Genomic DNA, 17,623 nt, shown 5'->3' with positions numbered 1-17,623 from the left:
AAAACATTTATCTTCTCTTTCTCAAATATTTTAATTCCAGCTTTTCAACATATGTTGATTCAACCATTAAAATATATTCATATTCTGACTAATCACCAGCTGTACAACATTTGATTCTCATTATTTGTAGTAGTTGTGTTCTTTAAAGTCACTGTGAGCACTGAGTTAGAGAACACTGAGTAATTACTCCTAGAGAAAATACAGCGTTAGGTTTCTTGGAACCTCTGTGACAACATATCCATCAATTGATCAATACATAATTTTGTTTTATGTTTCTGTTTAAAGACAACTCATTTATGCTATATTATTGATTAATTAACACTCAACTAGCGGTGGCTTGCACTATAAGTCATGTTTGAACACGCTTATCTAACACTCTTTTCTCCCTAAGGTACATCACAGCCTTCCTGTGCTTAGAAACACTAGACAGAACTTCAACAATACACTTGGGGACCATTTTAAACAGTGAAATCACAAAAACACAAAATGTGAAAAATATGGCACTAAATAAATAATGAAAGGACTCTTGTTTACTGTATGAAAGTTGAAACAAGACAGTATAATGGGGCGCCTGAGTGGCTCACTTTGGCTCAGGTCATGATATCATGGTTTGAGAGTTTGAGCCTCATGCTAGGCTCTGTGCTGACAGCCCAGAGCCTGGGGCTTGCTTCAGATTCTCTGTCTCCCTGTCTCTGCTCCTCCCTCGCTTGTGTGCTCTCTCTCTCTCTCTCAAAAATAAATAAATATTAAAAAAAAATAAGAAGGTATAACACTACCCTATTGATTTCAACTGGGAATGTGTACATTGGGGGAGGCTCATGGTTTTTACCACATGATTGAGAATGACCTTGAAAACATTGTGAGTATTGATTTTGGCTTTAGAAATAATTTTAGCAAGCAGGCAAATTTGCAAATATGGAATCTGCAAATAATGAGGATCAATTTATTATCACTTCCTATCCTTTTCCTCTACTTGAATTTTCTCCATAGCAGTTATCACAACCAAATATACTGTATATTTTCCTTATTTTTTTTATTTATTGTTGTCTTAGCATGAAGAAATAGAATTTTAAAAATTTTGTTTATGCTGAATCCTGATCCTTTATATTAGGACTGGGCACATATTAGGTACTTAATAAATATTTATCAGATAAAAAGAATTCAATAGTTATAGACAGACAGCTGGTTATAAAAGCGAGGCAGTGATAGACATATTTATCTAAATTGAGTTTATTTTTTATGAGTTAATATATTCATATGGTTTAAAATTTTTTAAGTATAAAGGGGTGTGCCATGGAAAAACTCCCCGTACTATAAATGAAATTCCAAATTTACCATATTTTACATTTCCACATAAAATGAAATCTACAAAAAAGCAGATTAAGAACATATGACACAAAAATTAATCTGAGGAAACTATATGAACTTGAAAATCAAAGTTCCTTGTGAAAAGTGTCTCCAACAAAAATGAAAATATTAAGGAGATTCAAAGTGAGAATATCTTTACAGTAGTCAGAAAAGGAGTGCAGGAGAAAAATTAAATAATTATACAATCTAAAAGCAGTGCAGTTATGGAGGTGGCTAGTAAGAGCTGATGTTCAGATTTGTAGGAATTATGTGAACTAGTTTTTAAACACAGGCATTGTTAAAAATTAAACCACATACTTATAATTAGGTGAGTATATTAAAATTACATGAAAAAAAGATAAATACTTAAAATACATCACTTCCTAACTGTTTTATGATGCTTTACTATTTCTGTTATCTTGAGGTTATTTAAATCTTTTGTATTTGCTTGGAAATACAACTTGCCATGGTGCAAGTATTTATATCATGTAATTGGCCAATACTATAAATTAGAGCTTAATTATTTTGTTCATTATTTGGTCTAAACTTAAGAAAGTAATAGAAAGATATTGATGATGCAATTAAGTTTAAAAAGTGTGTCATGTCTGTATCCAATATGTTATGAATAGCAACAAAAAAATTCTGTTTGAAAATTATTATATGATTCAGCAAAGAACTGCTAATGTCACTGACAAATAAATCAAGTTCTGAGGTACTTTTTTGTTCTTCACTTTTATCTTTCTATTAATAAAACTAAAATATCATCCAATGTTCATGTCAGAACTTGACATAGTCAACTGTTAAATTTAACCAGTATGTCACCAAATAAAACCCACATTATTTAAAATTAAAGTTGAATGAACATATCTGAAATAAGCAAGGAATGTAAGTGTGAGATTGAGAAAAATCATGCTACATTAAATGGAATAATTCCGCAATGTAAAAGTGATTAGAGGGAAGGGATATTTATGGACAGGAAATAAAGATATAATACCTGAGGGACATTAATGGTGTTCTTCAAAAAGAGAACAAACAAAACAAGTAAAAATATTATCTTTCTTGGGAATGACATTTGAGATATTTGACATCCTGTAAGCTGCTGGCAGTCACTACCTCTGCTAATACTGGCTCTCAGGATCCCATGCCAGACCAGGTGTTGACCATGGAAGTTCTAGGATCTGTAAGCTACAACACAGGGGCTCTGGAGGAAAGGGACACCACGAGGCTGCAATTAAACAATGCTGTTCAGACATCGCAAATGTGTGCGTAGTGGCCTTGTCTTTATTTCATATGTCTTAGAAAGTCTCAGATCTTAGTTTTGCTGTCATTTCCTTGATCACTGAAACAAGTTCAAATGTTCTTATCATGCATTATAATAAACCCATGTATCTTGTTTAAAGGGCCCTTATCTCAGGTCTAATTTTACATGTATTTGCCTGATTAGAAAATAAGTTTTATCTCCTGCTGAATTAGAGCGAAGGGAAGTAAACTGTATCCTCAGAGGCATCAATTGACAATTGTCTCAAATATCCTTTTGTGTTTTCTAACACGACGCACCTTCTATCTCACATTTTATTGATTCTTTCTGCGGAGAAGATGATCAATGTACTGTACAAAGAACCTCGTTAAGGCAGAAGTATTCAATCTGATAATCTGGTGCTTGCCTCTTCCTCCTTCTCTTATCTGCCTCATGTCAGAGCTTTCTACCAGGGGAAAATAGGAAATTTTTAAATAATGGGAGCATTTGGTATTGTTGGTTTTTTTTTTTAATTTTTTTTAACCCTTACTTATTTTTTAGACATAGAGAGACAGAGCATGAACGGGGGAGGGTCAGAGAGAGGGCGGCACAGAATCTGAAACAGGCTCCAGGCTCTGAGCTGTCAGCACAGAGCCCGATGCGGGGCTTGAACTCACGGACTGCGAGATCATGACCTGAGCCGAAGTTGGCCCGCTTAACTGACTGAGCCACCCAGGCGCCCCTTTTTCGTATTGTTTATTAAGGTTCTGGGAAGGAAGGATAGGGTCACCAGGCCTGGGTTACTTAAACCCTGTACATAGCAGAGAAATGTCTGTCTGCAGGATTAGCCATTGAGTGACCCCCTCAGATTAAATCTCCAAACTCTTGGAATATTCCACCTGAGAAGAGTGTTTTTGTATGCCCAAAGTCATGGAACAGTAGATACTTTATCAGTGTGGATTGCTGAGTTATCTTTCTTTAGATGAAGAAACATTCTACAGTCCCTAGTGTGGGCCTTTAGTGAAGTGAGTCAGTCAGTCTCAACAAATATTGATGGATAATGCTAGATTAGAGTGGAGCTGTGGGACAGAGCTTTTACCCTGGCAACAGGAGCTCTTGACAATTTTAGTACAGACAGAGGCCAAAAAGCCATGGGGCAATGGCTCTCCATCCTAACTGCTGAGAATCAAGGGGCACACTTAATGGGAATCTTACGGTCTTCTACACTTGAGGTTCTCTGGGAACACCTGGAACTTATATTAATGCACCATGACTGTCATTTCCTGGAGAAAAGATCAGAATAAGACATATTTTATGGTATAGTTGGCAAAGATAGAGACTACTTTGAGCCACACCCATGTCTTCCCATAGGAGGGAGGTGGACCCTGCTATGTAGCAGTACACACTGAAAACTAGTCTTACTCTAAGCTTGTAAACTAAGGCAAGGTGTCTGATTTTGTCCTTAATTTATTTGGAATCAAAAATAACCAAAATTGGTCAACTGTAATGATTCCTATTCTTAATATCATATGGTGTATCAGCAAAGGCCAATTCTGTGGGAAGACATAGCAAGTATTTCTGTGATTCTTACTGATTTGCTCTGTATTGAAACTGAACTGTGCCAGGACAATACTGTGGTGTGGTATCACATTGTCAAGTTGGTAAGATTCAACTACCTTAGGTAATGAAGTCATATGATAATACTGATAGTGTTATCAAATATATTAGAAGATCAAGTTAAAGGCTCTTCATGAAATACTACCAATAGGAATGTCTGGCCCGAGGAAAAATTGGGTTTATCTAGCTATCAGTCAAATTCTGTGCTAAAAAGTTTGGTCAAGTTTATCACAAGGTAGATATAACACCAGACCAAGTGAATAAATGAATAATCAAATTTGTACAAAAATGTGAAAATGTATATAATGGCTTTTTAAATCTATCTGTACCCTGAACTGACTTCTCTTGATTTTAGGCTATTTATGCATATAATATTGCTTTATTTATTATACAGATGCTAAACTAAATGTATATGCTGAGAAAAATACGATCATTTTTTTTCTGTTAGGGCCTGGACCAAGTTGGGGGTGGGGGGGAATGTAAAGCAGGAAAGGGTTAATTCAGCAGGCCAGGGTTGCTCAAATCTTATGCATCCCAGAAAAACTGTCTGACTTTAAGACTGGCTCTTGCCTGACTCCTGGGATGTAGCTTCTTAACCCTTGGAATATTCTGCCTCACAGAGCATTTTTGTAAGTCTGAGGTCTTAGTCCGTGCTCAAGTTTGACCAGTTTGATCAGACAAATTTATCCTAACAATGTAATTTATGAGGCCAACTTTCCTGGCTGGCAACATTTTAGAAATATCATCACACATTAGTGCTGGGAGAATTCAGCATGTCCCCAGGCAACTCCACTCGGAGGGGACAGCTGGAAGCTTGAGTCTGGTTGCTCCTGGACCTCACACAATGTACTCTTTTCCTTTACTGATTTTGATATGTAGTCATTCATTATATAAATGGTAACTGTGATATGGCAGCTTTTCTGAGTCCTGTTAAGTCCTTCTAGCAAATCATCAAGCCTCAGGGAGATTAGCATAGCTCCCTTTCCTGCTTTCTTACCCTCTGCAAGTAGACTTTTAAAATGATGTTTTGGGGTGCCTGGGTGGTTCAGTGGGTTAAACATCTGACTTTTGCTTTCTGCTCAGGTTCCTAAGTTTTAGCCCCATGTTGTGCACTGCGCTGGCAATGTGGAGCCTGCTTGGGATTTTCTCTGTCTCCATCTCTCTCTGCCCCTCCTCTCTCTCTCTTTCTCTGTCTCTTTCTCCCTCTTTCTCCCTCTCTTTCTCTCTCTCTCAAAATAAATAAATAAACTTAAAAAAATGATGTTTTAACATCTTCCCAGACCTGGTCCCACTCTCTAGACATCTCTAACTAAAGAGTAGTTCCTTTATGACTACTGAAACTACTTGTATAGAAGTCTGTATCCTATAAGGTGGCATCTAAATCCATATTCATATCTATACCTAATCATATTTATCTCTGTATCTATCCTCACAAAAAGGGAAAATGGGAATGTAGATAGGTAGATGATAGAGAGAGAGAGAGTGATAGATGATAGATAATAGAGCTATGCATATAAATATGGAATCAGTATACAGATACAGATACATATCCATTGTGGGTTTTTCCCTCCATTTGGCCCAGGTTTTGCTTTATTTTTTTTAGATAGTTTTGGATAGTTTGTGTTTTCAGCTATTAGTCCTTTTCTTCTTTCATTGAAGACTATATTTTTTATTTCCATTTCATCATTATTTTTGTTATTTTAAGTGGATTTCAAAAGAAATACAAAATTACTTTTTCCTGGATTTTTAACTGGATATTGATGACTATTTTATAGTATGGAAGAGTGTAAAATGCTTTGGATTGAATCATTGGTAAAGAACAGTACCAGACATCAATCAGGTACTAAGTAAACTGGAGCTATTACAACCATTTCCCTTTATTTTATTCAGATATATATTTTCTTTTTTCTTGTATAAAAGAATTATGAATTCTTTCAAGAAGATACTGAATAATTCACATAAAAATGGCACACAAATCATTATTTGCCTGATTTTGTAAGATTCTAAGATCTTTTAGTAAAAAGCATATCATGAGACAGTGTTCTATAAGTTATTAATTTGATTAGTGAAGAGCCAGTAATCATGTATTTTTGTAGTATTATAAGCTTCAAAACACTTGTAACAAATACTATCTGATTTTAGGATCACAGGAAATTAGATACACTATACTAAAAATGTTAACACCCAGTCTCTATACTAAAAATGTTAACACCCAGTCCTCATGTACGTTCTTGAAAATGTATTTGATGCAATTCCAGTGCCTAAAGGGGGGGGGAATTATATTTTCTTTCTAGAGACTTTGTTTTTAAATTAGAGCAAGTTTCAATCAATGGGACAACTTTTAACTTGACTCTGAATTGCTAATATCTCTATTACAGTTCTCTGCAAATTAAGAATAAGAAAAAAAGTAAGACCAGCATAACTCATATTCCTTGAGATTCAAATTAAACAAGAAAATCTGTTTCTCTATTAAAATATATTGAAATATATTACAAAATATAAATTTTGAGAAAAAATTGTTATACATATTACTTGACTTGAAGAGAACAGCATGTTTTTCCATTGCCCTAGGTTGCATTCCCAGCTAGCAGACTCTGTGACAGGATTAGTGTGCAGGTAATTTATTAGGGAGAGCTCAGTGGATCAGCACCTATGGGAAAGGAAGGGAGGGATCAACATCTGTCATTGGAATGGGAGAAAACAAGATAGAACACCAGCTGAAGATGAAGCACCATGTAGCTTAGGTGGTGACCTTAGCAACCCTGTGGGAGTTCTGAAGTTAGGATGACTCTTCAGAGTTGCCTTAAATTGAGGCGAGGGGGCTAGACCTTCATATACATATTCTGTGGATTTGGGTTGTGCCAAGTCCTGTAGAGGACTGTCTGCTCAGTGATTCCCAAGACAATGTTAAACTTTACCTGAGCCCTGTGCTCCCATAAAACAGCTACCATGAAGAAATCTCCCCACACTTTGTGTTCCTACAAGTGACTTACCGCAAAGAGCCAGTTTTCCACATGTGACTTCTATGACTTGTAGATGATGCCCTTGTTGACCTAGGAAAAGACTAGGCATGGTCCTTCCAAATTTTTATTCTTTGTCCCATAAATGGTTTATCTCTTTATGTCTACTGCCAATCTGAGCAAATATCTGCTAACTTGACATGTCTAAACGTTACTCAGGCTTTTCTCCTTTCTCCAGACCCCTGAAATTTTAGTCACTTAAACTGAAAGAAATACTGGAATGCAGATCAGGGAAATACAAATCAAAACCACACTCAGGTATCACCTCACGCCAGTCAGAGTGGCCAAAATGAACAAATCAGGAGACTATAGATGCTGGAGAGGATGTGGAGAAACGGGAACCCTCTTGCACTGTTGGTGGGAATGCAAATTGGTGCAGCCGCTCTGGAAAGCAGTGTGGAGGTTCCTCAGAAAATTAAAAATAGACCTACCCTATGACCCAGCAATAGCACTGCTAGGAATCTACCCAAGGGATACAGGAGTACTGATGCATAGGGGCACTTGTACCCCAATGTTCATAGCAGCACTCTCAACAATAGCCAAATTATGGAAAGAGCCTAAATGTCCATCAACTGATGAATGGATAAAGAAATTGTGGTTTATATACACAATGGAATACTACGTGGCAATGAGAAAAAATGAAATATGGCCTTTTGTAGCAACGTGGATGGAACTAGAGAGTGTGATGCTAAGTGAAATAAGCCATACAGAGAAAGACAGATACCATATGGTTTCACTCTTATGTGGATCCTGAGAAACTTAACAGGAACCCATGGGGGAGGGGAAGGAAAAAAAAAAAAGAAAAAAAAAAAAAAAAGGACGTTAGAGTGGGAGAGAGCCAAAGCATAAAAGACTGTTAAAAACTGAGAACAAACTGAGGGTTGATGGGGGGTGGGAGGGAGGGGCGGGTGGGTGATGGGTATTGAGGAGGGCACCTTTTGGGATGAGCACTGGGTGTTGTATGGAAACCAATTTGTCAATAAACTTCATATAAAAAAAAAAAAAAAAAAAAAAAAAGAACAAATCTTCCTTAATGGGCCCCTCCAAGAACTCCCCTCCAAGAACACCCAGTTCTTTCTAGATTTGTTTACTCCCCCAGGAAAATCCTTTTCTTTCTTTTTTTTTTAATTTTAAAAACTATGTTTTATTTACTGTATTCATAAAATGTGATGAAGGAAAGTCCTTTTCACCTGGCTTTTGGAACATGTTTAGATCAAATGGTTGGAGCATTCTCTCTACTGTAATAGTCTCTGTTGCCCTTCCCCCTTTCCAATTGCTCTCCTCCTCCCCTTATCACAATAGTCTTTCTAAATTAATATTCTACCTTAACCTAAATCTGGATTTATTTATTATTTGACACTTGTTAGCAGCACCCTGAACTGATAGCAGCTGGAGAAATCTTTTGTTTCTGAAAAGGGTCTGGGGGTGTCAAAAAATTTGAAACTAAATAGCACATCATAGCATCTACCACATACCCTCAATTATATTATTTCAAAGAAAATAAAATTATTCTTTAAAAATGTTTTAATGTTTATTTATTTTTGAGAGACAGAGCACGAGCAGGGGAGGGGCAGAGGGAGAGGGAGACACAGAATTGGAAGCAGGCTCCAGGCTCTCAGCTGTCAGAACAGAGCCTGACACAGTGCTCAAACTCATGAACCCTGAGATCATGACCTGAGCCAAAGTCAGATTCTTAACTGACTGAGCCACTCAGGCGCCCCAAAAATAAAATTATTCTTAAAGCAGGTATTTTGAAAGGTCAAATAGAGTGTTAGGTTGACCAAATACATTATACGCCTCCTTTAAAATAGCAGAAAATATACATTAAAAAAAAGGAATACAAAAAAGAATGATAGAAAATGAGAGTAGTAGCCAATGGTGGAAAGTTTGAGAAATTTGAGAAAGAAAATTTGAGAATTCCAGAGGATAGAAAAAGTGATATTTTCAGTTAAGCATCAGAGTTTGGCCGCAGATGTTTATCCCCATCCTTTTATGAAATTTTATTTAAAAATTCAAGAAAGGAATAAAAAATATATACTTACCTTTAAAGGCAAAGAAAATGGAAGAGGGCAGAATAGCAGCTGACGTCAAGAGACGTCAACAGCTTTTTCAAAGATGGAAAGTGAAAAAGGGAAGATTATCAGAATTAGCAGAGAAGAAGGAAATGAAATTTACATGTTTCCTGAGGGAGATAATAAGAAGAAGTAAGCAATTTTCCTCAAAAAGTCTTATAAAGTCTTGACTGCCAGGAGTAGAGAAACAACTTCAGAGTTCAGAACTGAAAGAAGGAAGTATTTTTAATTTACAAATTTGTTTCCAGGCAGAGGAATGGGAGATATTTGAACATTAACTCAAGACACATTTTGACTTGAGTTTACCCACATTGAATAAAGTTTAAAGAAATGATGCAAGAGGAACATAGAATTACATTTTGAAGATAAATTTGATGCTTGTTACATATTGGATTTATTTGCTATTGAAAGAAAGCAAAAATCACAAACAATCCAAATGAATGATGAATAAATAAACTGTAGCACATTTATACAACTGTAATGTTATACAACAATGAAAATGAATGAACCACAAATACAGATACAAACAACATTGGGGAGAAAAAGCTAATAGCAGGGAAGTGTATTCCTATGTTACAATTTATAAAATATTCAAGACTGGGAAATTAAACATATTGATTTAGACTTTCATAATATGTATGAGGTAAAGCTATAAATGAAATAACTGAAATATCGTGACAGTGGTTATATATGGTTGAAACAAAGAAGATACAAAAGAGAAAAACAAAGCTTACAAGAGTGTTGGTAATATTTAATCTCTTAAAATGGATGATGTGTTATACACTAACGTGTATGTTGCGCATTAGCATGTATTAGTTTTTAACCCTACACACATGATACAAACCTTATAATAGATCAATATTTCATAAAATAAGAAGAAAATAGCAAGAAATAGAACGGAGAATGTGGCTACGATATCGGTGATGTAGTTTTGGTCAGGTCCAACAAATTTGCTTATAAAAATAGAAGGGTAAAAAAGACTCCATTAGTTCTTGACTCTAATTCATTTGATTAGATATTACATTTATTACCTAACTGCACATTTAATGCTTTTCAGAATTGAAAATGCATGTACTTTGCAAAGGAAAAGATTACTTATAGTTATTTGAATGAGTAGTTAAGTTAAAGAGACTCTCATTTTTGAAAAGATGACATTTCACAATTGAGAAAAGATGTTACAACAACCTTCAGTTAAGCTAGGTTGTAGATTACTTAGTCATTGTGCCTCTCATTATATACTATAGTATTGCTATTTTCCTATTTCATTGCTCTGTATAACTATTTCCAGGAGGATGTGGAAAAGAAGGTAAAGGAGGTGGAACCTGAATTTATCAGATTTAAAAATTAATAATGAATCTATCATTAGCACTTAATTCCAAACCAGAAAATGATTTAGACTCTTCTTATCTGGAAAGAGAAAAAAAAAAGACTCTTTATTTCTGGACTACTGCCAGGCATCTATTTGTAACTGCATAACCACTTGCAATGATTTCTATGCCATTGCAGTTTTGAAAATCATTCCCACAGATGTTGATTCCTGCTTTCACAGACATTTAAACCAAACTATGTCTTCCTAATTTGCATATGTTGTCAACAAGCTGTGCTTTGGTGTAATCCCTGCCAGAGCTTTCCCTCCAGTAAATGGAACAGTGGGAATGGGGTTTTATTTCAAGTGATTGTGTGACTCAAGAGCTTAACTAATTACGCTATAATTTAAAATAAATCTTTGATGTGCTATCTTAAAGAATTAATATAGTATGAAGGAAAATCACTTTGAGCAAGATGGCTTCATTTCATTCAGCAAGGCTCTGAAATCTGATGTGCAATAAACTGGCGGACAAACCATTAGAGAGCTAGCAGGGATGACATTCAAAGCAAGCACTTCCACGGCCTCATCTAAAATGTGCTGAAATGACAACAGTGAATATGTATTAGAAGTTTAATTTAGTCTCCTAAGTGACCTTGATCATTTGATTGGGTGGTATCTGAGATAGTGTTTTCAAGTATATTTATGAATGCCTAAAGCAGGAGATGGGAAAAAAAATCCTTCAAACAGCTACCCTGAAGATTTCTTGGATTAGGAAAGAAAATGAAAAAGACCAGTTTGGCTCATTAATAATTCAACATCTTTCTGATTTTAAAATCCCCTCCAGTCAAAATCTTGACTTTCTTTTTTTCAGAAAATTCTTATTAGTGAAAGCTCTAAGGCATTAATGTAATGTTTATAAAGACTGTTTCCTTTCTTTGTGTTAAAGTTGTGCCCTTCCATTGTGCCCTCCTAATCTGTCTGGAAAATCTGAACAGCCTGAAACTTGTGTGTACTAGATCCTTCCATCGTTGGTTTTTCTCTCACTTCCTGATGCATTGTTGGTTTTCTGATGCATATTAAGTGGCTCAGCTAAAAAACATATGCATATAACCTATAGAGAAATCTTTCAATTTTTAAAATATCTTTTTCTATTAATAAAACCATCACCAGAAATATCTTAAATAAAATTTTATTTTCCTAAACTTGTAAGAAGAGTAAACTCCTATATTAAAACCAACTTACAATACCACAAAAATGCTTATACTGAAAATCCTGAGTACAACCCTTCATTTACACGGAGTCTCTGAGCACAGGTGTTAACCTTATTTTCAGGTACATAAGGTGTGCAGTACTCACAAATATTTGAATAGTCAGGGGTTTGTATGTCTTATATACATGTCCTTGTAAATAATTGGAAAGTTCCTGTTATTTAAAAATTATTTATTGAGCACTTATTATGTGTCAGGAACTGTGCTATGCACTAAATATTCTTTAATGAACAGAAAATAGTTTCTGCCAAGAAAAAGCTTATTATCCAGTGGTATTTGACAGACAAATAAATAAGCAACCATGGTAGAACATAGGTGTTATTATATGGACAAATATAGGGTGTTATGTGAGCATAGGTGGAATTTAATCCAGTCTTGAGGAATGAGAACAGACGTCCCAGAAGATGCAATGTCTACACCGAATTCTGGAAAATAATTAGAATTAGATCCAACAGCATTATGGGATCAGAGTGACTTGGGAACAGAATGACATTATCCTGGGAATAGACTTCTGAAAAGAAAGAATATATATATTTTAAAAGTCATAAGAGATTGTTTTGCATGTGAGGACCTTCCTAGCATTAGTACTATATAATTTTATTTATGTATAAATATACAAGCCTAAAAAGATTAATAGTGCATTACCAAAATTTGGTAAACATGAATGTAGTTCAACATGCAGTGACGGGGGAGAGGCTTTTAACCTGAAGCACATATAACTGATATGTAAGACTTTAAGTCTCACCCAAGGAACTTCATCCAAAACTTGCTGGTCGTTCTCGCTTTCATTTTGTACATCCATACTTTGTGTGATTGTGCCTTCCCTCCCAGATTGCAAGCCTTCTGAGGGTACAATTTGTATCTACTTCTTTTTTTCTGGTCTTCCTTCCCAGCCCAGAGTCCTATAAGCAGCATAGGGAGACATTTATATAAGCAGGTGATTTTTTGGCAAGTATTTACATGTATACAAATTAGGTATTTCATATTTTTAAAGTTTGTTTATTTATTTATTTATTTATTTATTTATTTATTTATTTATTTATAGCACACGCGGGGGAGGGATAAAGAGGGAGGGAGGGAGAGAGGGAGGGAGGGAGGGGGAGAGAGAGAGAGAGAGAGAGAATCCCAAGCAGCCTCTGTATTGTCAGCCTGTAACCTGATAAGGGGCTCGAACTCACAAACCTCAAGATTATGCCCTGAGCCGAAGTTGGATGCTTAACCAACTGAGCCACCCAGGTGCCCCAGGTATTTAATATTTTTAAAGAAAAAGAAGGTTATTAGGAAATACATTTTCAGATGAAACTGCCATTTTTGTCTTAATTTCCAAAAGTTGCAGTAATACATATTTGAAAAACACTCTTTCAATTTATTTCTTTCTCCTTTTCTATTACTCAATATTAAGTTCTACCTAGTTCCAAAGGAAGAAGCATACACCAATAGCATATCAACAATAACCCTTTCTAATTCACAGTTTCCCTCCACATTGGATATTATCCTCTCTTTTACAGGTACTCAGTTCAGAACCATCTCAGACAAGTCCAGGCTTACAGTAATGGCAGATTCCGATTTGTTTTCCTGAGCCAACTGGCCGTCCATCTATGTTTATATTAGGGCGCAGATAGACCTTATATCTGAGAGGAAGTAATCTAAATCTTCTGAAATGCTCTCTTTATCTGTCAGCACTCAGGTATACACACAAATGAAAAACCACAAATAATCACATATATCACAAAGTAATACATAAACTGACAGTTCTGTAAAAATTGGTATTTAAACAACCTTCAAATGGGTATCTTGATGATTCCATAATATTTCTAGATCAGTATACACTGTTGAACTACCTGAAGAGGTGATTTTTTTTCTTGTAAATACTTGACTATGCAAAAGAAAAATCACAATTCCTTTAAATGTAAACTACATATAAAAGCCTTTTAAAGAAATTTTAATATGTTTTGAAATATTTTAATGCATAATTGGAAATGTCAAATCTAAAAGCTTTTGGAAAAAAAGCCCCAAAGCTTGTAAAATTAAAAACAATTCTAAATGTATTATAGATGTTGGTATTTTTAAAATGAAACTATTTTAAAATGCTTTTATTTTATATTACTTGATAACACAACTAATTACACTTTTAAGTTGCTTGGAGTTTTCTACATTCACTCTCAGATTTTAAATCTCAAATAAAAAGATAAAAAACTGACAGCAGAATTTTATAGAAAACAAATTTTCAGGGAATGCCCAGGGGATGGTAAAGATTCAGCCTAATTTCTTACACCTCCACCTACAACCTAGTGTAATAAATATTGATGCTGTGGATGATAGCATGAAATTACCAAAACTCGGTCAATAAATACATATTGCTCATGAGTGTGCCGTACATACTAAGGAGAACATTTCAGTTTCTAGTTTCCAGTAGGAAGCAACTCCTGAACCTAACTGGCTTAGTTAGGGATGTCTACAAACTCACAGAGCAGAAATTTGCAAACTCTTCTATCATAATGCCTAGTACATTACATTCAATTATGCATTTGTGTACTCATTTTTCTCTTGCTTGAAATTTCCTTTTATTTTAAGGCTTTTCATTTACAGTGCCTAGCATAGTGGTGGATATAAGAGTTCAGGAAATGCTTGTGGTGTGCATGCCTGAATGAATGAAAAAATAAAAATGTTTAGAAAGATTGAAACTAAAAAAAACCCAGCAGTGGACTAGAATATTTTCATACTCCAAAGAAAGAGGTATTTTATTAAGCTTTTCACCTGGGAATGTGATGTCATCATCTTATTCCATCTTATTATTGGAGCTTTTTCTTTTCAGCCACAAAATATGATACAAGACAAAAAATGAACTGTGGTGTTTTTTTTTTTAATTTACATTTTCATGTTTCATTATTATTTATTTTTTCTATTTTAGAGAGAGGGCAGAAGCAGAGGAGAGAGGCAGAGGGAGAGAGAGAGAATCTTAAGCAGGCTCCACGCTAAGCATGGAACCCAATGTAGGAGTTGATGTCACAACTCTGGGACCATGACCTGAGCCAAAATCTAGAGTCAGAGAGGCTCAATCGACTGAGCCACCTGAACACCCCAAACCATGGTGCTTTTTAAAATTTATTTTAAGGTACTGGTCGTCTAAGACATACTATATCATAAGTAAATTTTAATTCTGGGTTAATGTTTTTCATTATTATAGTCACTTCAATATGACATTGATGGTGTTTATATTTGCTAGTCTTCTAAATCTAAAGAATGTCCCGGGGCGGTTGGGTGGCTCAGTCGGTTGGGCGTTGGACTTCGGCTCAGGTCATGATCTCATCGTTTGTGAGTTCCAGCCCCACATCGAGCTCTGTGCTGACAGCTAAGAGCCTGGAGCCTGCTTCGGTTTCTGTGTCTCCCTCTTTCTCTGCCCCTCCTCCACTTACACACTGTCTGTCTCTCTCTCTCTCAAAAAGTGAATAAACATTAAAAAAAAATAATTTAAAGAATATCCTAATACACACTTAGCCTCCGCAGGGCTAAAAATATAACACAGGGCAATGAATAGGAGTACTAATAATAATTCCTTTCTAGGCATTATTATTTTATGAAACTCATTTGATATTGATAGATACCTATACATCATCCAGTAAATAAATAAAATATCTTCATATATTACCCACCCCCTCTTTCTTCTCCTTTTTGGGATTTCCAATATGTATATGTTAGTATGTTAAAGGTGTCCATAGGCCTCTTAAGCTCTGTTCATTTTTCTTCATTCTTTTTCTCCCCCTTTCTGCTCCTCAGACTGGATAATTTCGATTGATCTACTGTTTTAAATTTTTTTTAACGTTTATTCATTTTTGAGACAGAGAGAGACAGAGCATGAACAGGGGAGGGGCAGAGAGAGAGGGAGACACAGAATCTAAAACAGGCTCCAGGCTCTGAGCTGTCAGCACAGAGCCCGACACGGGGCTCAAACTCAGGGACAGTGAGATGATGACCTGAGCCAAAGTCGGACGCTTAACCAACCGAGCCACCCAGGCGCCCCTGATCTACTGTTTTAAAGTTGACAGATTCTTCTGCCTGCTCAAATATACTTAATTTTTTTTTTTTTTTAGTTACTGTACTTCTTAGCTTGGTTCTGTTTGGTTCCTTTTATAACTTCACCCTCTTTATTGGTACTCTCTATTTATTCATACATCATTCTCTGGTTTCTTTCAGCTCCTTGTCAGTAGTTTCCTTTACTTCTTTGAGTATATTCAACTCAGTTAAATTGAAATCTTCGTCTATTAAGTCCAATAATTGTGCTTCCTCAGGGACAGCCTTTTTTTTTTTAATTTCTTCTGTAAATGGACCATACTCTTGTTCCTTTGTATACTTCATAATTTTGTTGTTGTTGTTGAAAACTAGTTATTTTGAATATCATAATGTGGTAACTTTAGAAATAAGTGTCTTGCTTCCAACCCTCCTAGACTTGTTTTTGTTGCTTAATGTAGGCTGTAGATGTTTGTTTACTGAATTTTCTAAGCTATTTTTGTAAAGTCTGTATTCTTTGTCATGTGTGTTTTCTTTTTTTTTTTTTATGAAGTTTATTGACAAATTGGTTTCCATACAACACCCAGTGCTCATCCCAAAAGGTGCCCTCCTCAATACCCATCACCCACCCGCCCCTCCCTCCCACCCCCCATCAACCCTCAGTTTGTTCTCAGTTTTTAACAGTCTCTTATGCTTTGGCTCTCTCCCACTCTAACGTCCTTTTTTTTTTTTTTTTTTTTTTCCTTCCCCTCCCCCATGGGTTCCTGTTAAGTTTCTCAGGATCCACATAAGAGTGAAACCATATGGTATCTGTCTTTCTCTGTATGGCTTATTTCACTTAGCATCACACTCTCCAGTTCCATCCACGTTGCTACAAAAGGCCATATTTCATTTTTTCTCATTGCCACGTAGTATTCCATTGTGTATATAAACCACAATTTCTTTATCCATTCATCAGTTGATGGACATTTAGGCTCTTTCCATAATTTGGCTATTGTTGAGAGTGCTGCTATGAACATTGGGGTACAAGTGCCCCTATGCATCAGTACTCCTGTATCCCTTGGGTAGATTCCTAGCAGTGCTATTGCTGGGTCATAGGGTAGGTCTATTTTTAATTTTCTGAGGAACCTCCACACTGCTTTCCAGAGCGGCTGCACCAATTTGCATTCCCACCAACAGTGCAAGAGGGTTCCCGTTTCTCCACATCCTCTCCAGCATCTATAGTCTCCTGATTTGTTCATTTTGGCCACTCTGACTGGCGTGAGGTGATACCTGAGTGTGGTTTTGATTTGTATTTCCCTGATAAGGAGCGACGCTGAACATCTTTTCATGTGCCTGTTGGCCATCTGGATGTCTTCTTTAGAGAAGTGTCTATTCATGTTTTCTGCCCATTTCTTCACTGGGTTATTTGTTTTTCGGGTGTGGAGTTTGGTGAGCTCTTTATAGATTTTAGATACTAGCCCTTTGTCCGATATGTCATTTGCAAATATCTTTTCCCATTCCGTTGGTTGCCTTTTAGTTTTGTTGGTTGTTTCCTTTGCTGTGCAGAAGCTTTTTATCTTCATAAGGTCCCAGTAATTCACTTTTGCTTTTAATTCCCTTGCCTTTGGGGATGTGTCGAGTAAGAGATTGCTACGGCTGAGGTCAGAGAGGTCTTTTCCTGCTTTCTCCTCTAAGGTTCTGATGGTTTCCTGTCTCACATTTAGGTCCTTTATCCATTTTGAGTTTATTTTTGTAAATGGTGT

This window comes from Lynx rufus, unplaced genomic scaffold (genome assembly GCF_022079265.1).
Source record: "Lynx rufus isolate CCGP_SWC_20201006 ecotype Redwood Valley unplaced genomic scaffold, mLynRuf1.p SCAF_2, whole genome shotgun sequence".
Taxonomy (NCBI): Eukaryota; Metazoa; Chordata; class Mammalia; order Carnivora; family Felidae; genus Lynx; species Lynx rufus.
Note: the sequence above shows the minus strand (reverse complement) of the source record.